Source organism: Canis aureus, chromosome 21 (assembly GCF_053574225.1).
Source record: "Canis aureus isolate CA01 chromosome 21, VMU_Caureus_v.1.0, whole genome shotgun sequence".
Taxonomy (NCBI): domain Eukaryota; kingdom Metazoa; phylum Chordata; class Mammalia; order Carnivora; family Canidae; genus Canis; species Canis aureus.
In genome coordinates this window covers 6449387-6476024 of record NC_135631.1, presented here as the reverse complement: position 1 = coordinate 6476024, position 26638 = coordinate 6449387, and the positions used below count along the sequence as shown (strand labels likewise).

Genomic DNA, 26638 nt, shown 5'->3' with positions numbered 1-26638 from the left:
GATGCAATATGTACGGATCCCTGGGTGGTTCAGCGGTTTAGTGCCCACCTTCAGCCCAGGACCTGATCCTGGAAACCCAGGATCGAGTCTGACGTCAGGCTCCCTACATGGAGCCTGCTTCTCCCTCTGCCTGTGTCTCTGCCTCTCTCGCTCTCTGTCTCTCATGAATAAATAAAAATCTTAGGGATCCCTGGGTGGCGCAGCGGTTTGGCGCCTGCCTTTGGCCCAGGGCGCGATCCTGGAGACCCGGGATCGAATCCCACGTCGGGCTCCCGATGCATGGAGCCTGCTTCTCCCTCTGCCTGTGTCTCTGCCTCTCTCTCTCTCTCTCTCTCTCTGTGACTATCATTAAAAAAAAAAAAAAAAAAAAAAAAGTGCCATATGTACCTGCAAAGAAAGGTGAAAATGTTGTTTTTAAAAACAGTAGAATCTATACCAAACGTATTCATATACATTCTCATCTGAACCTCACAACAATCTTACATGAGAAGTTATATCATTTTTTACAAGTAGGCAACCTGAGGTGCAAAGACAAGGAGTGAGTGACTCAGGTCACAAACTGAGGAAGTGGTTAGGCCAGGGACTTGGAAATACCTTGCTCTTCCTACCATTGTGCCACCTTCAAGATTGTTAAAAGTGAAGCTTATCCTACACGTGGAACTACTGTAACAGCTGCACCATTTGCAGACGGTCTAATATGATGAGCCAAGTGGTTCTTAAACATTTTCATACCCAGCACTTAACAGGCACTCCAAAATTTTGGTAAATAAATCACATTCATTTCTCATAACTCCATTTATAACTGAAGGCATTAACACTAAGAAATTGAGTAACCCAATCATGACTACACTCTAGTAAACTTATTTGATATAAATGTGTTTGGGGGGATTCGTTATAAGCATATAGCTCAACTACAGAGGTGAGATGACTATAAAACAGAGCCCAGGGATCCCTGGGTGGCGCAGCAGTTTGGCGCCTGCCTTTGGCCCAGGGCGTGATCCTGGAGACCCGGGATCGAATCCCACATCGGGCTCCCTGCATGGAGCCTGCTTCTCCCTCTGCCTATGTCTCTGCCTCTCTCTCTCTCTCTGTGTGACTATCATGAATAAATAAATAAAATCTTAAAAAAAAAAAAACAAAAACAAAAACAGAGCCCAGAGAAGAACAATGGCATAAAAAAAGGAACAGGAAATCTTTCCAAAATGTGAAGGAGTATACTGAAACCAGAGGATAATTTTTCAGCTATACAATGCCTATTGGAGAACTGAGAAAATCGAAACCTAATGGTCGAAAGATCTGAACAGAGTACTTTCATTAAATTAAAAAAAAAAAAGTCAAAACATAAACCAACATGTGAAAAATGTCTAGCATGGCTAATTTTTGAAATAAAAAAATCCATGAGGTATTCTTTTATATCCCGTGATCAGCAAACAAAAAATAATTAGAATTAAAACTGGTAGGAGAATATGGGAGAAAAGATATTTCACTATCACTAATACACTATAAATAGGTATGAGCTTTTTAAAGAAGAATATGCTATACAAGATTAATAATAATGACTACCAATGCACCTGAATGGCTCAGTTGGTTAAGCATCTGCCTTTGGGGTCCTGAGATCAGCCTCTTGTCAGGCTCCCTACTCAGAAGGAAGTCTGCTTCTCTCTCTGCCTGCCACCCCCAACCTTGATCCCACTCATTCTCACTCATATGCTCTCTCTCGAATAAATATTTTTAAAATAAATAAATGAAATGACAGTACCTTTTATTGTCTTGCAAGTCTTATTTAATGAGTAATCTCATGAAAATTAAAAAGAATTTTATCAAAAAGGGAAGAAAATTATTTGTACAAAGGATAATAGTAACTATGGTTATACTTACTACAACTCATGTATGCTATAATGTGGATGTTACATGAACTATCATTTAATCCTCATAAATACATCATTTTTATTGTACAAAAGAAAAAAACAAAATTCAGAGCTCAAACAACTATGATTTGGCAGTAACAGGGCTCAAGTTCACCTACATTACCCGGTTCATTACTGAGTTTGGGACAGAAAGATTATGAATGAGAATGCTCTGCAGGTAGCTGGAACCCAACAGAAAATCAGGGCTAGGGACAGATCTAAGCACCTTTAGCGTGTACCTGATAAACTCAGCCATGAAAGGAGAGATTGCACAAGGCAAAGTGTGGAAATAAGAAAGGCTGAAGAACAAAATGTGAAACTAGCCTGGAAGAAAATTAAAAAGAAGGCCAAGAACGGTAGGAAGAAAACCAAGAAAATATAGCGTCAGAAACTTGTAAATCCTACAAAGAAAACTTCCCTGGCTTTTGCTGCCAGTAAGATTTAAACAACAAATAGTGTTTTAAAGCTCCTAAGGGGATCCCTGGGTGGCTCAGCGGGTGGCGCCTGCCTTTGGCCCAGGCGTGGTCCTGGGGTCCAGGGATCAAGTACCACGTCGGGCTCCCGGCATGAGCCTGCTTCTACCTCTGCCTGTGTCTCTGCCTCTCTCTCTCTCTATGTCTATCATGAATAAATAAATAAAATATTAAAAATAAATAAATAAATAAATCTCCTAGATAAGTCTGCAAAAAAAAAGATGTGCGAAAGAGGAAAAACTGAACTCTTGTGCACTGTTGCTGGGAATGTAAAATGATGCAGTTTTTATGCAAAACAGTATGGTAGTTTTGCAAAAAAAAAATAAAAAAGGAAAAATACTTCTGGGTACATACCCACAAAGAATTGAAAGCACAGTGTCAGAGTGATACTTGTACATTCATGTTGTAGTACATAAATCAGAATAGTCAAGGTAAAGGTAAGTATCCAGTGACAGATGAATAAACAACATGTGGTATACACTTATAATGGAATATAGTTCAGCCTTAAAAAGGAAGGAAGTTCAGATACATGCTACAATACAGATAAACCTTGAAGACTTTATGCTTCAAGTTATTCAGCAGAAGGACAAATCCTACCTGATTCCACTTAATTGAAGTACTTGGTCAAATTCGTAGAGCTAGAAAGTAGAATGCTGGTTGCTAGGGGAGGAGGGAATGGAGAGTAATTTAGTTAATGGGTATGAAAATTCAGTTTGGGAAGATGAAAACATGGCTGGAGATAGGTGGTGGTGAAAGTTACACAACAATGTGAATGTACTCGATGTTGATGAACTGTACAGGTAGAATAAAACTTCTAGTTTCTCGTCCAGTATGTAAGGAATTTCTAAGTTGCCACTCTGTCCCAGCAAACAGTAAAAAGTTGAACTAAAGAAATCAACAGCTTTTTAAAGATACATCAGAAAAATAAGGTCCTAAAACTGTGGAGAAAGAAAGGCAAATACAGAGTCACAACTTACCAGAGAAGAACCTGTGAACAAAGAACTTCCATGGGAACCACTGCCAGGGTAGGAAAACCTCAACTATAACGAATTGCTGGAGGCTCAGTGGGGACAACTCATAGACTTACAAAATCCAGGAGGATTGTTCTACCAGGTCCTAACAGGGAATATAAAAGAAAAATCTCCTGCTTTCAGCAGGGGGAGGGGAAGAGAACGCTTCCGAAATACGTCAGTTTTCTGTTCTTTTTTTTTTTTAATTTTTTTATTTTATTTTATTTTATTTATGATAAGCACACAGTGAGAGAGAGAGAGAGGCAGAGACACAGGCAGAGGGAGAAGCAGGCTCCATGCACCGGGAGCCTGATGTGGGACTCGATCCCGGGTCTCCAGGATCGCGCCCTGGGCCAAAGGCAGGCGCCAAACCGCTGCGCCACCCAGGGATCCCTCAGTTTTCTGTTCTTAACAAGGCCTGCCCTCAGCAGAAATTATTTTACCAGAGCCTAACCTCTGGGGTTTTATCAGAACCTACACTCTCTGGAGGAAGGGAAATACAACTCAAGGACACCTTAACCATTCTGTCCCATCTAAGGAGAGAAAAAGTGGCGAAGCACTCCAGTTCAGTTGAGGGCCACAGGCTTATCAAAACAGAGACCTAACCACAGGACTGCAGCACGGCTTCCCCTCCCCTGAAATTCATCACATTTCTAAAGGCCTATTTACCACAGTTCTACCCAGTGCATCATATCCCCTTTTCAAAAAAAGATTACAAAGCATACTAAAAGGCAAAAAACAGTCCAAAGAGACCAAATAAGCAGCGGAACCAGAGTCAGACATGACAAGGACGTCAGAATGATCAGACAAGGAATTTTAGAAAGCTATGACTAACATGCTGAGAGCTTTAATGGAAAAGGCAGACGATACGCAATAACAGATGGATAATGTAAGCAGAGAGATGGAAATTTGGAGACAGAATCAAAATGAAATGCTAGAGATCAAAAATATTGTAACAAACAAAGGATGCCTTTGATGGGCTCGTTAGCAGCCTGGACATGGCTGAGGAAAGAATCTCTGAGCTTGAAGATTTGACACAAGAAACTCAAAATAGAAAAGCAAAGAGAAAAAAAGATTGAGGGAAAAAATAGAACAGAATATCCAAGAAGTGTGGGACAATAGCAAAAGGTGTAACTTACATGTCATAGGGAAACCGGAAGGAAGAGATAAAAGGAACAGAAGCAATATTTGAAGGAGTGATGACTGAATATTCCCCCAAAATAACATCAGACACCAAACCACAGATTCAGGAATCTCAAAGCACACCAAGCAGGATAAAAACAAAATACAAAGAAACAAAACAAAAGCCAAAAAAAAACTATACAGACACATTATCATACGTTGTCTACCACTTTAAATTTAAAGACACATACAAATGAAAGTGGAGGGAGATATAGCACACTAATGCTAATTAAAACAAGTGGGGGCAGCTATTTTAATTAAAGACAGCAAACTTGAGAGAAGGAAAGTTATCGGGAATAAAAAGGGGCATTACAAAATGAAAAAGGGGTCAATATTCTAAGAAGACATAACAATCCTTAATGTTACACACCTAACAACAGAGTAGAACCAAAAATAGAACTGCAAGAAGAAACGGATGAATCCACCACTGTAGCAAGGGGACTTTAACACCATTTGGGTCAGAAATGGCTAAATCCAGCAGGCAGAAAATCAGCAAAGATGTAACTGAACTCAACACAATGCAACACAACTCAACACAACTCAATCGACTACATATAGTTGATATGTTCAGACTACAGCAGCAATTACACATTTTTCTTAAACTCACATGGGACACTCACGAAGACAGACCACACATAAAACATAGCTCAACAAATTTAAATGAAGAGGAATCATAACAGTGTCTGCTCTCGGACCACAATGCAATTAAACTAGAAATCAGTAACAGAGAGCTGGAAAATTCCAAAGTACTTGAAAATTAAACGGCACACCTATAAAGAACACATGAATTGAAGAAAAAAATCTCCAGAGAATTAAAAAAAATTTTTGAACAAAATGAAAATAAGATATACAATGTCCCAAAATTTGAGGGATGCAGCAAAGGCAGTGCTTAGAGGAAAATTTATAGCACTGAAAACACATATTAAGAATGATTTTAAAAATCAATGACCTAAGCTCCCACCTTACAAATCTAGATAGAGTAAATTAATTCCAAAGCAAGCAGAAAACTGAAATAATGAAAATTAGCAAACTCAATGAAACTGAAAACAAGAAAATCAGTAGAGAAAAATCAAGAAAACCAAAAGCTGGTTCTTTAAGGAGGAAAAAAAAAAAAAATCAATAAAATGTATAAGCCTTTCTCTAAGCTAAAGAAAAAAGACCCAGGGGCGCCTGGGGGGCTCAGTCGGTTCAGTGTCTGCCTTTGGCTCAGGTAAGGATACGAGGGTCCTAGAATGGCGCCCAGCATCAGGTTCCCTGCTCAGTGAGGAATCTGTTTCTCCCTCCCCCTCTGCCCCTGTCTGTGCCTCTCCATCCACTCATGCTTTCTCTCTATCTCTCTCTCTCTCTCAAATAAATAAAATCTTTCAAAAAGGAGGGGGGGGGAATCAAATTGCTAGTATCAGAAATGAAAGGAGTAGCACTCCAGATGCCATGAACACTAAAAAGGTAACAGCACATGGCTGGCTCAGTTGGAGGAGTGTACAACTCTTGATCTCGGGTTTGTGAGTTCAAGCCCCATGTTGGGTGTAGAGGCTGCTTAAAAATAAAATCTTAAAAAAAAAAAAAAAAAAAAAAGGATAACCAAAGGATGAACAACTCTATAGCCACTAATTTGATAACCAAGATGAAATGGACCAATTCCTTGAAAGACAACATCTCTCACAACTCACACAAGAGGAAATAGACTATCTGACTAGGTCTCTATCTATTAAAAATGAGGTATCAGTGATTAATAACCTGCCAAAACAGAACATACTATGCCCGGATGGGTTTACTCATGAATTCTACCAAACATTTACTGGAAGAAATGATACCAATTCTCTACAATGCCCTCCAGAAAACAAAAGCAGAAGGAGTACTTCCTAACTCATTCTACAAGACCAGCATTATGCTAGTACCCAAACCAGGCAAAGACCTTACAAGAAAACTACAGTTCAGTATCTCTCATAAACAGATGTAAAAATCCTCAACAACAGATATGCAAATCAAACCCAACAACATATATAAGGAATTATAAACCAAGTAGGATTTATGCCAGGTATGCAAGACTGACTGGTTTAACATTCAAAAACCATTAAAAGAATTCATGTCGGGATCCCTGGGTGGCGCAGCGGTTTAGCGCCTGCCTTTGGCCCAGGGCGCGATCCTGGAGACCCAGGATCGAATCCCACGTCGGGCTCCCGGTGCATGGAGCCTGCTTCTCCCTCTGCCTAGGTCTCTGCCTCTCTCTCTCTCTCTATCATAAATAAATAAAAATTAAAAAAAAAAAAAAAGAATTCATGTCAACAGGCTAAAGAAAAAAAATCAAATGATCATATTAATAAATGCAGAAAAAGCATTTGACAAAATCCAACACTCATTTGTGACTAAAAATTCCAGCAAACTAGGAATAGTGGGGCGTTCCTCAATCTTATAAAGAACATCCATGAAAAACCTACACCAAACACCAAACATCATACTTAAGGTGAGAAACTCAAACCTTTTCCACTGAGATCAGGAACAATTCCAATCAAATACAATCAAAATCCCAGCAAGTTATTTGGTGGTTAATGACAAACTGATTTCACAGTGTATACGAGAGTCAAAAAAACCCAAAACAACAAACTCCATATTGAAAAGAACAAAGTTGGAAGACTAGCACTACTCAACTTTAAGACTTACTATAAAGCTGCAATAATCAAGACAGTGTGGTACTAAGCAGAGGACAGAGCAATGAACAAGACAAAAAAGCCCAGAAACAGATGTACATAAATGATCTTTGACAACGGAGTAAAGACAGTTGTTTCAACAAATGGTGCTGGAACATCATATGCAAAAGAATTTACCTAGACACAGACCTTGTACTCTTCACAAAAATTAACCCCAAACAGATCATAGACCTAAATGTAAAATGCAAAACCATAAACCTCCCAGAAGATAACGTAAGCTAAAACCTAGATGACCTTGCCCAATAAACTCAGTATTTTTGACCCCTCAAAATTCATATGCAGAAATTCTAACCCACAGGGACACCTGGCTGGCTCAGTCGGTTGGGTATCTGTCTGCAACTCGGGTCATGATCTCTGGGTCCTAGGACAGGGCCCTGCATCAGGCTTCCTGTTCAACAGTGTGCTTCTCCCTCTCCCTCTGTGATCTCTCTCATTCTTTCTCTCAAATAAAATCGTTAAAAAAAAAAAAAAAATCCTAACCCACAAGGTGACAGTATTAGAAGTGAGGCCTTGCAAAGATAATTAGGTGGAGCTCTCATAAATAGGATTAGTGCCATTATAAAAGGGACCCCAGAGAGCTCCCTTGCCCTCTTTTGACCATATAAAGATATGATGAGAAAATGCCTGTCTGCAACTCTAAAGAGTCCTCACTAGAACCCAATTATGCTTGCACTCTGGTTTCAAATTTCTAGACTCCAGAACTGTGCAAAATAAGTTTCTGTTGTTGATAAGCCACTCAGACTACAGTATTGTTATACCAGTCCAAACTAAGAAACCTTGAACTATGGCAATGACTTTCTAGATACAGCACTAAAACCCTGAGCAGACACCTCACTTAAGAAGATATATAAAGACGCCTGGGTGGCTCAGTGAATTAAGCATCCGACTCTTTCTTGATCTCAGGCCCCCTATGGGCTACTTAAAAAAAAAATTACATACACACACACACACACATATATATGGCAAATAAGCATATGAATGGATGCTCAATATTAGGGAACTGCAATTTAAAAAATGTTACCAAAAAAAGGAGAGGAACACCAGGATGACTCAGCTGGTTTAGCATCCAACTCTTGGTTTCAGCTCAGTTCATGATTTCAGGGTGTCAGGCTCCACACTCAGTGGGGAGTGTGCTGAGATTCTCTCTCCCTCTCCTCCTGCCTCTGCCCCTCCCTCTTCTTATGTGTGTGTGCGCGCGCATGCGCGCACACACACACAGGCACACACCCGTCTCTCACACACACAAATAAATCTAAAAAAAAAAAAAAAAAAAAAAGGATACCACTCATACCTAGAATGGCCAAAACCCAAAACCGTGATTCCAACTATATGACATTCTAGAAAAGAAAAAACCATAAAGACCATAAAAAGATTAGTTGTTGTTGCGAGTTAGGGTAGAAGGGAGGAATGAATAGGCAACATAGAAAATTTCAAAGGCAGTGAAACTATTCTGTAGGATCCTATAAAAGTGAATATATGTCATTATACATTTGTCAAAACCCACAGAATATACACTAAGAGTGAACCCTAAAGTACACTGTGAATTTGGAAGGATAATGATGTGCCAGTATTGGTTCACGGATTGTAATGGATGTACCATTCTGGTGCTGATGTCCATGGTGGGGATTAACTGTAGGCAGGGAATATATGGGAGCTTTTTCACTTTGGCCTCAATTTTGCTGTGAACCTAAAACGACTCTATGAAATAAAGCTTATTAATTTTTAAGTGTTTAAAAAATAAATCTTATGTGTATTTTACAACTTAAAAAAGACTGCTAAATAATTGTTCATTTTTAATAGAGCTTAAAAATGTCATATGTCATATATCATTTGAATGAAAGGGAGATAAATGAATAATTTTCTGAAAGAAAACAAGGTTTTTCCGCTGCTTAATAGTTGTACTTTACATGCAAAACCAAAGAACAAAGAATCCAGGTTATAATTTGGCATTTTCCTATTTCTGCAGCAAACACTGTGTTTCTAAAAGCTTCTAAAAACAATGTACTTTGTTATGCCAAACGAAACAAGCTGAATTACTGGCTATTAAAAACAAAACAAAACAAAACTCTAAAGCCCACCGATATGGGAAACGGCTGCAGGAGACCCTTTGACCATGCAGCAATCGAAGTGAATGAGGCAAAGAGCTCTCTGTACTGCCAGGACTGAGAAATGATGAGTGGTAAAAATGTGTATGTTCCCAACACTGTACAGTTTCCATAAGCACATATATAAGTACGCAAATACACAGAAAAAAATCAAGAAGTCAGACACAAAACTAACAGCAGAATGTAGAAAAGGATCAGGAGGTGATCAGAAGAGAGTTTGGTATTATCTAGGACTACTTTTTTTCAAAACAAATATAATCTCATATTTGAGTAAAAAAAAAAACAAAACAAAAAAACTAAGAGTTTTCATCCCAAACAGAAAAATGGCAATAAACTTAAAAAGAAAAATCCACAATATCCTACACTTCTGGTCAAGATTTCAAAACCAAAGCTAGTGAAAGTTCATCAAATAAGCTATTAACCACTGAGAAAGTCAGTTTGTCCTGAACTATTTGTTCTGTCAGTTTGTGACTTCTATACTAGAATGCTTGCAAAAAATAAAAAATAAACACCCATAAATTCAAATTACTCAAAGTTAACATCACTGTTTTATGTGAGAAACATGCTCAGAAAGGTGAAATAATTTGCCCAAAATCAGACAGCTAGTCTGGTCAAGCCAAGGTTCCAATCCAGTTCTCATGAACTTAATCCACCCTTCCTCTAAACCATTCTGGCCATACTGCCTACCTCCCTCCCAGAGGCTCCTTCTTGATATGAAAGATGAACATCCCACACTTATCTTGAGGGAAAAAGTTAAAAATAATGTGTACAATGAATCAAACACAAGTATAGCTATAATAACAGGCACAGGGCAAACAAACTTAGAAGAGACACAATTTACATCTACCAGGGTAAGGCATGTAGGCATGCAGACTTGTAATTTCTCAGGTCTTCTGAATACTGATTGAGCTTATGCAAAACATGTATCTGGCACATGGTTATTCAGAAACACAAGACACAAAGAGTAACCCCAAATAACAGATAACGTCACCAGGCTGGTGGCAGTTTACATTAATTAGGAGGCAATTCAGTAGTAACTGACTGTTAAGTGTCTCCCTTCGGCTCAGGTCATAATCTCAGGGTCCTGGGATCAAGCCCCACATGGGGCTCCCTGCTCAGAGGGGAGCCTGCTTCTCCCTCTCCCTATGCCACTCACTGTTCCTGCTGTGGGCGCATGCTCTAATAAATAAAATCTTAAAAAAGCAAAACAAAACAAAACAAAACTGAACAGGCCTGACAATACGGTAAATGGCAGGAATGGACTTCCTTTATATTTTTCTGGAGATACATACAAACATGCCCAGTAATATTTATTTTTAATCCTCACAATAATTCTGCTAAGCCAGTTCTCTCTCCACCCCATTCCCCCAATAATTCTTTCTTTCTTTCCTCAATGCCCCAGAAGATTATGGAGCTTTATTTTTTGAAGTTTGATGGAAACAATAGTTACATTGTCTATGCATTTCAAACACTTTGTCCTCATTGAAAAACCACTGGGATAGGACTAGAAGTAGCTATTAAATCTTCACTCCCAACATCAGCAGTGTTGGCATCAAACCCAACTCTCTCCTAGGAAGGCTGTGGCAGAAGCAGGACCACAATCTGCAGGGCCTGTGAACCACAGGGTCACAAAGTGAGTTCCAACCCTAGCCCAGCCTACATACCCTCCAGTCTCTCGATGCTTCTTTTGTTTTTGACTGTCCCTCTTTCATTTATTAGTCAACGTAAGAAAAGATTTCATATAAAAAAATAAGCACAGAACAGTCCTTCCGCTCCCTCGGAATAGGCCATGCGCTCTAAATGCTGAAATGCACTCTCTCTCTCTTTTCACTTGGCTCATAATCTATTTTGATCCACATCCCTTTTCCAGATTGTTTTTGGTGTTCTGCACTAGGCCAGTCACATGTGAGGTCCACATAAATGTTTTCTAGCAATTAAATGATCCCATTTTAAAAAGGTAATATCTTTGAAAACTTTCCCATCTCTAGACATAAAAATGACCTAACGAATGTGAAGAAGTAGAAAATCCCTAAGAAATCCCTTACTGACACAAAACCCGCTCCACATTAATGGAGAAAAAAACTCAATATTTGCCAGTTCTTAACAAAATTAATATCCTCTATCACTTATAATTTCTCAGGTCTTTTTAATACTGATTGATACTTATGCCAAACATATATCTGGTACTTGGGTATTCAGAGGTAACAACAAAGAGTAAGGGTGGGTGGCTCAGTCAGTTAAACCTCTGCCTTCAGCTCAGATCAAGATCCCAGGACTCTGGGATGGAGCCTGCATCAGACTACTGCTCAGCAGGAAATCTGCTTTTCCCTCTCCCTCTGGTCATGCACTAGTGGGTGCACTCTTTCTCCCTCGCTTTCTCTCTTAAATAAATAAATACAGTCTTTTTTAACAAGACACATGTAAAATGTTAAGGTAACAAAAAGTTTGTTCGTGAAAGGGCAGAAAAATAGCTATTAAGACAAACATTAACCAAAAGTCACTTGGTATAGCTACACCAATATCTGACAAAATATACTTTAATGGAAAAGTATTCCTAGCGAGACAGATTCACCACAAGATGATTCTAAACCTATGGGCACAAAGCAAAACCTAAGAGCACCTCAGAGATGTGACAGGGCTCCCATTATAACAAAGGATTTCAACAATACTCCTCTGCAAGTGACATAACAGCAGACAAACTAGATACTAGTCTGAATGCGAATCAATTAATGCATTTCACTTAATATACACAGAAAAACCTCACCTTAAGTATATGTGCTGCCGAAGCGAGCACAAAAACCTCACCTTAAAATCAGAAACACACTGGCTTTTTAGACACAGATACACTGGAAGACTGATAAAAATTTACCACAAACCAGACATCATTAAAACAGCCTCAACAGGGCAGCCCTGGTGGCTCAGTGGTTTAGCACCGCGTTTAGTGCTGCCTTCAGCCCAGGGCCTGGTCCTGGAGACCCCGGATGGAGTCCCACGTCGGGCTCCCTGCATGGAGCCTGCTTCTCCCTCTGCCTGTGTCTCTGCCTCTCTCTCCCTCTCTGTGAGTGTCTCTCATGAATAAATAAATAAAATCTTTAAAAAATAAATAAATAAACAAATAATTTTAAAAAATAAAACATCCTGAAACAAAATTAAAAAAAAAATCAAAATCACAGTGGATCACACTTCATTAACACGATATATGTTAGCAGTCAATACCAAATATTAAGAAAAGATAAAACTACACCAGAATTTTTCAATATACTTTCCAGACTCTTTAATCAAAGAAGAAATCATAATGAAAATCTTAATATATTCAGAACTGAAAGATAAAAATTCTACATAGTGAAACTTGAGATATAGTCAAAGTAGTATTTAAATGAAAATTACCTTACTTAGAATATATGTACACATAAGTAAGTAGATGAAAAAGCAGAATATTATAGACCTAAACATTCTATTTAATAGGTTAAAAATTAGTGACTAATTCCAAATTAGGCAGATTCAAAAGAAATTAAAATTTTCTGCCAATATATTTGAAAATGAAGACAAAATAAATTTTAGAAAAAATGTAAATTACCAAATGTGACTCAAGAAAAATAAAGACCGGGCAGCCCACGTGGCTCAGCGGTTTAGTGCTGCCTTCAGCCCAGGGCCTGATCTTGGAAACCTGGGATCGAGTCCCACGTCAGGCTCCCCGCAAGGAGCCTGCTTCTCCCTCTGCCTGTGTCTCTGCCCTCTCTCTCTGTCTCTCATGAGTAAATACAATCTTTAAAAAAAAAAAAAAAAAGAAAAGAAAAAGAAAGACCCCAATGATCCTGTAAATGTTAAAGCAACCAAATCAGTAATTTTAAAATGTCAGACAGAAAATATCAGGCAGGCTCTGATAGTTTTACAGGCAAATTTTATCAAACATTGAAGGAACAGGTAATGCCAATTTTACATATTCTCTAAGAGAATGTATTATTATAGAGGAAATACCATAGCTTATTTTATTAGACTAGAATAACCCTGATTATAAAACTTATCAAGGTTGATATAAAAAAAGGAAAATTATAGACCAATCTTACCAATTAACACAGATCCATAAATCCTAAGTTATTTAGTGAGTCAAAACATTAAAAAAAATACCAGAAAAAAATTTTAATAATACAGTATTTCTTTAAAATATGTCATGATCAAGATGGATTAATCCCAAGTTCATTTCAATATTATCTTAATTTAAAAATTGCCTTAATTTTTTCCACATTACCAGATTAAAGTTGAAAATCATGTTATCATCATCTCAATAGATGGAGAAAATGCATTCAGTTGAGTTTAATACCTACTTGTGATTTTTTTTTAATTATTTCTCTTTAATACTGAAGCAATCATCCTCGACCTGTTAATGGGGAAAAAAGTACCATACATTTAAGGATGAAAATATAAAAGCATTTCCTTTAAAACTGAGAATAAGACAATGATGTCTGCCATTACCAGTTATAGTCTCCACTGCAATGGCTGTCCTCAAGCAGTGCAAAAGGACTAGAATAAGATATAAAAAGTAAAAGTACTGGAAAGAAATGAACTGCCGTTATTCAAAGATGAGATGATTATCTACATAAAACCCCTAGAGTCCACAGGCAAATTATTAAGTTAGAGAATTACAGCATAGAAGGGCTGCATATAAAGGTACCTGCACTGCCATTTGGCAAATAGAAAATTTAACTTAAAAAATCATTACCAATAGCAACAAAAATTATAAAGTACCCAAAGAATAAATCTAACAAAAGATGTGTAAAACTTTTAGGGAGAAAAACCATAAAACTTATTTTTTGTTTTTATTTATTTTTTTAAAAGATTTTGTTTATTCATGAGAGACACCGGGAGAGAGGCAGAGACACAGGCAGAGGGAGAGGCAGGCTTCATGCAGGGAGCCCAACGTGGGACTTGATCTGGGGACTCCAACATCATGCCCTGAGCTGGAAGGCAGACGCTCAACCGCTGAGCCACCCACCCAGGCATCCCCATAAAAGTTTTTAAAAGACAATTACCTATAAACCAAAAGTCTGTTTCCTCTTGTAACTGGCCAGTACACCAATAAGATCAGGTCAGAAGACATGGAGATCCTCTTTTGCCCTTTTATTCCATGCTTTCAAAAAATACTTTTTAAAAAGCCCCATAAACACAGTAAATAAACAAGTCATCAATTGGGAAAAGTATTCTTCACACAGATAATTAACACAAGACTATTAATCAGAATACGCAAGAATTCCTACAAGGATGCCTGGCTGGCTCAGTCTGTGGAACATGCAACTCTTGATCTAGAAGTCATGAGTTCGAGCCCAACATTGAGAGTACAGTTTACTTAAAAAACAAACAACTCCATAGGCAAAAAAAAAAAAAAGACATAAGCAGGCACTTTAGAGAGGTAGAAATGAAACTGCCAAAAGCATACTTCATTAGTAGTTAGAGAAAAGAACATTGTAACTATGCAAAAATATACTAATAAAAATGGGCAAAGAGGGACACCTGGGTGGCTCAGAGGTTGAGCATCTGCCTTCGGCCCAGGGCATGATCCTGGAGTCCCTGGATCGAGTCCCACATCGGGCTCCCTGTGTGGAGCCTGCTTCTCTCTCTGCCTATGTCTTTGCCTCTCTCTGTCTTTCATGAATAATTAAATAAAATCTTTAAAAAAAAAAATGGGCAAAGGATTTGAAGAGAATTTTCTCTAGAGAGAAACTTCCAATGAGCACAGGAAGAGATGTCAAACAGCAATAGTCATGAAGAAAAAGCAAATCAAAGCCACAATGATATACCACACTTCACACCCACTAGGATAGCTATTAATTTTAATGGAAAATAATAAATGTTGGTAAAGGACATGGAGAAATTGGAACCCTGATACAGTGCTGGGAAAAGTTTGACAGTTCCTCAAAATGTTAAACACAGAGTTACCATGATACCCAAGAATTCCACTCCTAAGCATACACCAAGAAAAATAAAAACATATGTCCACCCAAAGACTTGTACACAAATGCTCATAGCAGTATTACTCATAACAGCCAAAAAGTAGAAACAATCCAAATGTCCATCAACTGGTAATTGGATAAGAACACTGGGCATATCCATATGACAATGTATAGGACAATAAAAAGGCATGAAGTACTGATACTGACACCTGCTGCAACACGGATGAACTGTGAAACCTGACACTAAGTGAAAGCAGCCAGACATGAGAGACAGTGTATCATACAGTGTATGATTTGTCATATCCAATGTCCAGAATTGGCAAATCAATACAAAGTATAGGTGGTTGCCTTGAAGTTAGGTAGAAATAGGGAAGGACTGCTAAAGAGGACAAGGTTTCTTTTCAGGGTGATGAAAATGTTCTCAAATTAGACTGTGGTCTAATTACACAATTCTATATTACAGAATTACACAATTCTGTGAATATACTAAAATGCATTAAACTCTACACTTTACTTTTTGTTTTTTAAGATTTTTGAAGAGAGAAGAGCAAGCATGGAGGAGGGTATTGGGGGAAGGAGAAAGAATCTGAAGCAGACTCTGCACTGAGCATGGAGCAGGATATGGGGCTCAATCCCACAATTTTAAGATCATGACCTGAGCCAAAACCAAGAGTCAGACGCTTAAACAACTGAGCCACCCAAGTGCTCCTGGACTCTATATTTTAAATGGATGAAATGTAGATGTGAATTATATCTCAATAAAGCTTATTTTTTTTAAATTGGCAAATATAAAAAAAAAATCTTACAATATCAGTGTTGGCAAGGATGCAGAATAACAATGCTGGTAGGAGGGTAAATGGGTACAACCACCCTGGAATACAATTTGCACCATTTACGAAAGTTAAAAATGTATATAGGTCCCACTACCCTACAATTTTCTCCAAGGTATATACCCTGGAGAAATTGTTTCTGCATTTGTTCAAAGCAGCACTGTTTCTTTACTGGAAACAATTTTATCTTCCAATGACTGGACAAAGATTGAGATCTACCCAGTCTGAAACAGAACATAGAACTGAAAAGGAATGAAGTATAGCTTCGTGCACCAATACGGCCAAACCTCCCTGTCCACACATCCTCACTTCCCTCCCTTCCCAGCTGTAATTCCATGCTCCCTACCCCATTACAATCACTCCGTTAACCTCTTGCTCAGCCACTTATAACCCAGGAAACCCACAACCCCAACACCACTGCAGCACTACCTACTCTGCTTCTGGTAAAACAAACTCAAGTGCTGTCTGTTCTCACTTTAAACTCAGGATCACTTCCCTGAGGTTGGCCTGTCCCTCTTCTGTTTGTCCCTACCAGCCTCCAGTCACCTAATCTTCACTGACTGCTGATAACTTCTATTTCATCAAGAGAAAAAAGAAAGAGAAGCATGTCCACATGCTCCCACTACCCCAACTCTCAGCAAGGAGGACCCCACAGGCTCTCTACCTGGGCACTCTGCCCATTTCCTGCCACCTTCCCAAGAGCACAGCTCCAGCCAGTGTCTGCCTCCTGCCTCACTGGGTTGCTGACTCCATAAAGAATCATCTCCCGCCACAGATACCAAAATTCTGTCATTTCTGCCATCTCAACAAAACCTGCTCAGGGTCCCAAATCTCTCCCTTTGGTGTCATGGCACATGCCCATGAAAGAACTTTCTTTACCTGCTGTCCTCTTCTCTCCATCCTCTGTAAGCCTCCCTCCCAGGCTTCTCAGACACCAGCACGTGGGAACTGCTCTCAAGGCTGCAGGCGGCTTCAGCACTGCCAGAGTCACCCAACAAGCCCCAGCCCTCTGTTCACTTGACCTGACAGCAGTGGCAGTGAGCACAGGTTCTCCCTCCCTCCTTGGCATCCCAGGCAACACACTAGCCTGATCCTCCTACACCTCAGAGACGGCCCATCCCTGTTGTCTCTGCTGATTTGGCCCCCATTCCACCTTGGGGTGCTCAAGTGTCATCCAAACACTGAAGCCTCAAACATTTCTAGCTTCAGCGCAGACCTCTCCCCTCAACTCCAGACATCTTAATCCTCCATGTGTCTGGCTGGTTCTCTAAAAGCTCCACAAACTTCACATGTCTAAGCTTAACCCAAATCTTGATGTGACATCCACAACCCATACCTCCCATGGTCTTCCCTTTCTTCACACACGACAACTCCCACTGCAAGCAAAGCCCCTAGTACCATATCCTTCACTCCACTCTTACACCTACATTCAATCTGTCCACAAATCCTGTCAGTCTACCTGCATCCAGAACCCAACCACTTCTCATGGCCACCCTGTGTCCCCTCAGCCCGAGTTGCAATCATTGCTCAGCTGGATCCTGAGGCAGCACAGGGGCAGCAGCTACCCTGACAGCTTCAGGTCTGGTATCACACTTGTGCTCAAAACACTACAATGACTTCCCATCTCACTCAGAGAAAAAGATAAAATCCTAACAATGGTCTGTGTGACGGCCCCAAGGACCACCCCTACCCCCCTCTGATGTTATCTACTACCACTCTCCCTTGGGCTCTCCCTCCAGCCAGTGGGCATCCCCAGTGTCCCTTCAACATAGCAGGCACAACCCTTCTTAGCATCTCCAGCAGGACCCTACCTGTAAGGGTCCTCCCGCAACTCTACCCCACCCTCACCCACAGCCACAGGGCTCCTTCCCACACCCCCTTCTGTTCAGAGGCCCCCTTCTCAGGAAGTCCACCCTGACCACCTTTCAAACCTCACAAAGTCTCCATCCACCCACCTCCCTGCTTCACTTTTCTCCCTGCTACATAAATACTGCTCTATCTTTGACTTACATGTTAACTCTTTCCCCCAATGAAATGTAAGCTCCATGAGGGCAGAGACTTTTGTTTGCTTTACTCATGCTAACATATCCAGCATCAAAATATATACCTTAGTGCCTAAGACATACTCAAACCTCAAACATTTGAATAAAGGAATTTAAAAAACAATACTGAGGGGGAGGGGCATAGAATAAAATGATTCTATCCTAGTTAAAGACTTAGAAAAAATTAAGTTACATTATATAAGAATACTTTCACATATGGCAATAGCATAAAGCAAGAAAATGCTGCATGCAGTGTAGTGCTTGCCTTCTGGAGATGGAAGAGGAAGAGGTGGTCAGGGTAAGACATACAGCCAAAGGTAGTGGCAACATTCCATTTCTTAAGCTAGTTAGTCGATACATAGTTGCTGGTTTTAACATGTAGTACCTACACATGCCACTATATACTCTCTGAATATATGATCACATTAAAAATTAAAATAAAAAAGTATATTAGAGCAGGACAGGCCAAATCCAGCCCACCATCTGTTCTGTTTGTGAGGTCCTGGTTTTCAAAATAGTTTTATTATTTTTCCATTGACCTTTAATTAAGAAACAATATCATATTCATTTGAAATGTACAACTTGGTTATTTGGTATTTATATATTCCACTTTGTTTTTGTAAATAAAGTTTTACGGGAAGACAGTCATCATTTTTTTTGTTGTTGTTTAGGGTGTTTTTTTTTTGGGGGGGGTTGGAGGGGAAGAGAGAGAGATGGGGGAAGAGGGGACAGAGGGAGAGAATCTTAAGTAGGCTCCACACAGCAGAGAGACTGATCTCACAACCCTGAGATCATGACCTGAGCTGAAAGCAAGAGTTGGACGCTTAACCCACTGGGCCACCTGGGCACCCCAATAGCCACCTTCACTTGTTTAGATTTTGTCCGTGGCTGCTTTCATATCACAATGACAGAGCTGAGTAGTTAAGAGATCACACAGCCTGCAAAGCCTAACATATTTACTAACCGCCCCTCTACAGAAAAGTGTTGTCCAGGGACACCTAGGTGGCACAGTCATGATATCAGGGTCCTGAGATTGAGCCCTGGTCAGGCTCACTGCTCAGCTGCTTCCTTTTCCTCTGCCACTCACCTGCCACCCAGCTCATGCTTTCTCTCTCTCTCAAAGTCTTAAAAAAAAAAAAAAAAAAAAAAAAGGTATTATCTGGTTATAACACGGAATCTGTAAAGAAATTAAGTGCAAAATAAAAAAGATCCAATTATCTGTTAAAATGCATTGATCCCTCAAAGCATATATGATTTTCTTCAAGAGCACAGTACACTGAAAAATATGGTTCTATGTAACATAGGAGACTCTAAAGCAAATAGTTACCTTTATAATGTCATAAGTGCCAGAAACAGAAATTTTAAACTGTTTTATAAAGCAAAATGCAAAACTTCAAATTTATGATCTCTACTCTCATCAAAGTAAGAAAATACCACATTTACCTAAGTAAAGCATATATAACATTATCCAAATTTAGAAAGAAAAAACACTAATTCCATAACCTCTAATATATAATATAAACACTACCTCCTCTCTCTCTCTATATATATATATACACATATATACACACACACAACTCCTCTCTCTCCCTCTCTCTATACACACACACACACATATAAAAACACTAATTTCGTAACCCCTTTTAACCTGTACCATCATCACACAGGACCTCCCCAGAGCCACTAGTCAGACCTCAAAGTTCTCTAAGATCCCTCAATATTCCATTTCACTTCTTTAGGAGATTCACTGCACCTCAGTCATTTCTGTACTTATTTCTATTGTTATTAGGAAGAAGACTGATAACAGTAATAATATCAATAAAACTACTACTGTGCTAGACATTGTACTAATCAGTTTAATTTATTTTTAAAGATTTTATTTATTTGACAGAGAGAGGGAGAGAGAAAGAGAGAACGCACATGCATGACCAAGAGGAGAAGCAGATGGAGGAGAAGCAGGCTCCCAAACAAGCAAGGAGCCCCACATGGGGCTCCATGCCAGGACCCTGGGATCATGACCTGAGCCAAAAGTAGACGTTTCACCAACTGAGCCACCCAGGTGCCCATAATCAGTTTACATTTAATATTCATGTCACAGATAAGGAAACTAAATGAACAAAGATGTCATCTAATAATAGGATTACAAAGCTGGAAGACTGTGGGAATCAGAAGTCAAAGCCCATTATTTTAGATCCTTATGTACTCTTGACCTTCACAATATATTCTGAACTGGGGAAGGAGAACAGTATTAATCTGTGAAAACTCCTTTAGTTTAAAATACTATGCACCTATCATAGGTACCAAATACACAGTCGTTGAATCCATGTAAGGGTGTAATAAATCAAGGATGAGAGGTCCATAGTAGAAAGAGCATTTTTTAATCAGAAGGGGCAGGGTCTTGCTTGCAGGCAGCAGAGTCAGATGATTTGTGCACAATGTCCAGAGGCAATAGAAACCCTGTGTGTCTCCAGGTCAAGAAAAGAAAACTGGAGACACTATCCCCTCATCTGCTACGACAGAAAACTGACAAGTACTACCACCAAAAGGAAACAACTCAGAAGTTAAGCATTTATTCTCAACTCTAGTGAGATCCAGTTGTGATGTCACTCTTGAAGCAAATCACACTAGAAATTGCACTCTGGGGGGGGGAGGGGCACCAAAACCCTAAGGAATCACCCAGGAACTGAAATTTGTCAGCTGCCTACAGGTCCCTTCTCCAGCAATGGCCTGCATTTTTTCTCTAGGAATCAATGACCTCTAATGTCTGTTCCAGCTCCAAAATCATGACTCTCAAGAAAGGAAGCCCCAAATAGCCAATCAAGTCAGTACTTTTCAATATTCCTCCTGCCACTGCCCCCATCCATGGACCAAAAGCCCAGATCTTACCAAAGTCCAGCCAATGTCTATGGACTACAGGCCACTACAGAACACGCCTCAGTGGGTAGTCACACCCCTGCCTTACTTGCCCTGACTGGGATCTCAGGGTGCCTTGGCTGTTCACATAAGCTTTCCTTTTTCCTCTTGCGAAAGCACATCTCTGACACCAGCACTATTGTTCATATTTATATCCAGGTAAAGGAACTCAAGGCTCCAACCAGCAATCCAAATAGCCTTCTCCAAGTCTAATTCAACACCCAGTCAGACTCCTATTCCTGCAGCCTTTTTGTTCTTCTAATGTTCCAAAATAACAATCTTTAATTTATCTTTCCTGTAGGTCACCAGATTTCATGGCAGTCAGCCTCTGGGTTACACAGACCATTCCAAGTCAATATATATTCCCATTGCAAGAAATTTTGGAATACAACCCTATTTTTCTCCAAAGTCACCAAAAAGTACAAAAGCAGAGCTTCTTTATATCAGTAAAAAGATGTTCAGGACCTATCAAACTTTGTATAAACTCACAGTTCACTGTGTTGTCCTAATACTTATAAAACAAGTCAATGCTAGCCAGCTGTAAGTGACAAGTGGTAAAACACCTCTGCTCAGAGTAAACTCAGATCTTTGCCAAGTCTGTGACATGAAAATATCCCCAATAAGGTGAGAAGCCTTTCAACTACTGCCAAAATTCCCTTTCCCCTCCTTTTTTAAAAAAGAGAGTGTGACAGAGAGAGCAAACATGGGGGGGGGGGAGAGATGGAGAGGGAGAAGCAGACTCTTCACTGAGCAGTGGGGCTTGATCCCATGACCCTATGACCTAAGCCAAAGGCAGACGCTTAGCCAACTGAGCCACCCAGGTGCCCTGGTTCCCTTTTCTTTGACCTGCTTCTTCGCTAGCTGATCTACCTGATGTCAGTGCATCATCATTCAAACCCTGAAATAAACTGAGTATTGATTCGACTAGTAACTATCTCCTCTCTCCAAGTAAATAAAAATAAATAGGGATCCCTGGGTGGCGCAGCGGTTTGGCGCCTGCCTTTGGCCCAGGGCGCGATCCTGGAGACCCGGGATCGAGTCCCACATCGGGCTCCCGGTGCATGGAGCCTGCTTCTCCCTCTGCCTGTGTCTCTGCCTCTCTCTCTCTCACTGTGTGCCTATCATAAATTAAAAAAAAAAAAAAAATTAAAAAAAAAATAAATGGGAAGGGAGAGCGGAAGAAAAGGGGTTTCTGTGGCAACTAAATCTAAGCCAAAGTCAAAAGACCACAAAAACAAATCTCCAGTCAACCTAGGTCCAACTGCAGCAGGAAAAAAAACCCATTCCCATTGGTGGCACAATCAACCTCAAGGATGCTTAAGAAACATGGCATGAATCTACAGCAAACCTCCGATTGGTATGGAACCTGTCAGTGTTTCCGGTATGACTGACTTACAACCAACATCTGTGGAGCAAAAAACAATACAGCCCAATCCTATTTGTCATTATAAAACAGCTTCACCAGCACAGGAACAATGGGATTGCTTTCTAATTTACACCAAACCAAGGAGGCAAGTCAAAGTAACCACTTAGTAAATATAAGAAACAAAGGTGTAACTACTTTATTATTTGGCAAGAGACTTCAGGCAAACTCAACCTGCAAAGAAGCAAACCTCCCAGGCCAGTAGAGCCTCCCTGAGGAGCCCACTTACACCATGTACAATTCTAACAAGCTTTGTTACCTGGTCTCCCAGCCAAAACTGCATCCCTTTCCTAATTGCTACCTTTCCCTCTAAACTGCAAGTCCTTAAGTGCCTGTTCATGAGTGAATCCCTAATACAGTTCCTGGCAAAGTAAGGATTCAATTACTATTTTTGCTGATCAAATAAATGAGGATTAGAAGAAGTTGGTAGGGGAGGGGTCGCTTGTCATTCTCAACAACAGCCATAAGCTGAATTTCGGGATGAAAGATTAGAAAGGCCTCCACGATTGTCTCCCTTTTATATATTCAGATACTAACATTCCAGTTGCTGAAAATTTGTATAGTTTTAATAGTTTTTAAACTAATATTCTGTCATTCAATAAACCAGACGATCTAAATTGTAAGTATGTGTGAGAAAAGGACATCTGCCTTTCTACTACTGCACCTCATCCCTCTCCGTCCGTCGCCCCCTCCAGAAGGAAAAAACACTCACCCATCTGGGCCAGAGTCCAGGGCCCAGAGGAGTCCCTTTTACTAGCAAGCAAGGGTCTGTGTTAAACGTGAAGCATGAAGTATGCCTCTCTCGCCTTCAAAACACAAAACTGGCAAACGGATCCTGGGCTAACTCTCTGGAAATAGGTCTTCATTACAAAAGAAAAAAAAGATAATGATGAAGCTGGCATCTAAAAACAGAACTGACAGCTAGCTGACTGGATGAGAGCACAGGATATAAAACTCAAAAATCACGGTATAAAGTTATTACGCATAAGAGCAAACAACCCTAAACACCCAAGAGTGCTAAGTTTCAGCACAATATGGTAATGTATTTTCATGAGATAAAGGCAAAAAAGTTTCTAAATTATATCAAGCAATCAATTCATTTAAAATTTCTTTCAAAGGTCAGTCTTTATGCACCTGAAAACAACATGTATACTGTCTCTCCCTACTACTAAGTAATCTCCAAGGCAGGATCTAGGGACCACAGAGACCGAGCTCACAGATCACCTGAAGGATTCCCTGACCCACAAGTAGTCACTAGTATCTGTGGTCTTGCAGAGCAGTTCCAAAACCTAGCTATACTTCAGTTATTACCTGGGGAGCTTCCGAAAAATATATTCTCAATACCACCAAAAATTTCCAGAAGTGGAGCCCATCATCCATGGTCTTAAAAATGTCCCAAATGATTCTAATGCAAGCCAGCCTACCCTCTATCTAGAACAGGGCTCCTCAGTTTCTGCACTATTAATATTTGGGGCTGGATAATTTTATGTTTCGGTGCTATCCTGTGCATTATAGGATGTCCAGCAGCATCCGTGGTGTCTATCCAGGTTGCACATTGCCCATCCCCACAGGTATGACAGGCAAAAATGTCTCCAGACATTGCCAAATGTTTCTTTGGGGGCAAATCACCCCTGAATTAGTTAACATCTATCTACAGTAAATTTAAAAAGCCAATTACTTGACATTCTTTAAAGAAGAAATAAGAAAGCTGCTTAGGGGATCCCTGGGTGGCTCAGCGGTTTAGCGCCTGCCTTTGGCCCAGGGCAGGATCCTGGAGTCCCGGGCTCGAGTCCCACATCGGGCTCCCGGCATGGAGCCCGTTTCTCCCTCCTCCTGTGTCCCTCTGTCTCTGCCTCTCTCTCTCTCTCTCTCTCTCTCTGTCTATAATAAATAAATAAATCTAAGAAAGAAAGAAAGAAAGAAAGAAAGAAAGAAAGAAAGAAAGAAAGAAAGAAAGAAAGAAAGAAAGAAAGCTGCTTAAAGCTAAGAGCCCAGGCCTATTTCTTCAGTCCACCTGACCTAAGTAACTAACAAACTACTCTGCCCACATGGGGACTCAGATCTTGACTTATGAAGACCAAACCACAACTTCTTGTGCTTTTTATGAAATAAACTAAAGGCTGAGTTTTAGGTGAGCAGATGATTAGAACTTCATTGTTACTAGCATTTATTCTTCTTAGGAGTATTAAAACATTGCAAAATTTTAGACCAATATAGACTCATGCTGCCTCTCAAATATCCAAAATATAAAACCGCAAGACACAAGTTCAGGACAGTAACAAACTAAATACTGATCCTGACAAATACTGTTTTAAGGAAGAGATTCTTGCAACTAACTGCAATTCCAATACAAACTGGGGGGCGGGGACTTTTGTCTGCTATAAGCACATTACTTTTATACCAAATTGATGCAAAAATTATCTTAAAGAAGCAAATCTCACCATGTCAAATTTTTTTTTTTTAAGATTTTATTTATTCACGAGAGACACAGAGAGGCAGAGACATGAACAGAGAAGCAGGCTTCCTGTGGGGAGCCTGATGTGGGACTCGATCCCAGGACCCCGGGATCACTACCTGAGTCAAAAGCAGACTCTCAACCACTCAGCCACCCAGGTGTCCCACAAATCTTAATCTTATTACCATTCGTTTTCTGTCCAGCTATGGTCTGATTTTCATACTCTCAAGTACTTAATTCAAACTTGTAAGTTTTTGCATTGTCTTGCTACACTTCACATAAAAACTATAGTTTTCTAATCCAAAACAACCTTTTTCCGGTTCTTAAGTTATACCAGCAAGATGCTCACTTCTACTTACAACTGCCTAAAAACATTTCCCCAGTGCAAATAAAGCAAGCCAGATCCCAAGCAATAATACCAAAGGACCGGCAAGCATGGTTTTGAGTACCAGGAAAAAGAGCATAGGGCAGGAATTTGAAGACTGAGTATTATGTGTAACTTGAGTGAACGGCATTTTGTTAGATACTGCAGAACTCCATAATCAGACACACTGAAAGGCAAAACAGCTTCCAAAGCATCCATGCAGGACAACAGTTATCTCCCAAACTGGTTTCACTGAAGTATATGTCAATGCACAGCAACCTTTCAAATCTCAATAACCCAGAGGTACACTGAGAAATCTTGGAGTTGATATGGGGACCAATCACACTCAAGACCTAGTATCCCAAGGACAGAATCTAACCCAAGCTTTTGATGGGCTTTTCTTTATTTAACCACCTCTTAGAGGAAACATCCTAAGGCACCACCACTCATTTATTGCTCCCATAAACATCTGTTATTTAATGAATCTTCAACCACCACTCTTCTGAAAAAATTTAAAATAACTTCCAGTTCACTTTCTCAGCAGAACTAATGTTAAATACACAGAGCTGGGACACCTGGGTGGCTCAGTGGTTTGGCACCTGCCTTCCGCCCAGGGTGTGATCCTGGAGTCCTAAGATCACATCCCACGTTGGGCTCCCTGCATGGAGCCTGCTTCTCCCTCTTCCTGTGTCTCTGCCTCTCTCTCTCTCTCTCTCTCTGTCTTTCATAAATAAATAAATAAAATCTTTAAATAAATACACAGAGCTTTCTGAAGATAGTCACCAAGTCACAAACACTCACCTAACTTCCAGATACTAAACATTTAAAAATCAAAGTTCAAGTAGTAATAGCCACTAATTGCACTAAGCTGATTCTACAGGCCAGGCCCCGTTTGTAGCCCATTTACTCCCGACACACTTACGAGGCTGACACTACTACTATTATTGTCACATTACAGGGAGAGCAGAGAGGTGGAGGCACTTGTCCAAGGTCACAGGGCTAGAAAGTGGTGAAGCCAAGACCTGAGTCCGGGAAAGCCTAACTTCGCAGTCAAGAAAGCGGAAACACCAGCACCACTTAGGAGACGTTTATTCCCGTGGCTGGAAATCCAGTGTCCCTTTCCCCACTTGCTGCTGCCTACCTGCCACATGACCTTGGGGACATAAATCAAAGTAAACTTCACATGGTCACAAAGTGGAACAGCATCCACGTTAACAAGGGCCGTGGGGACGAAAGGAAACCACCACCAAGTGCCCCTCCCATAAAAGCAAAACATAA

General features: G+C 40.1%; 1 protein-coding gene across 23 annotated transcripts in view; it reads right to left on the bottom strand.

The window, feature by feature from the left end:
- PPP6R3 (protein phosphatase 6 regulatory subunit 3) overlaps window positions 1-26638 on the bottom strand; it is a 148450-nt gene that overhangs the window by 120779 nt on the left and 1033 nt on the right. The gene's annotated exons all lie outside the window — the stretch shown is intronic.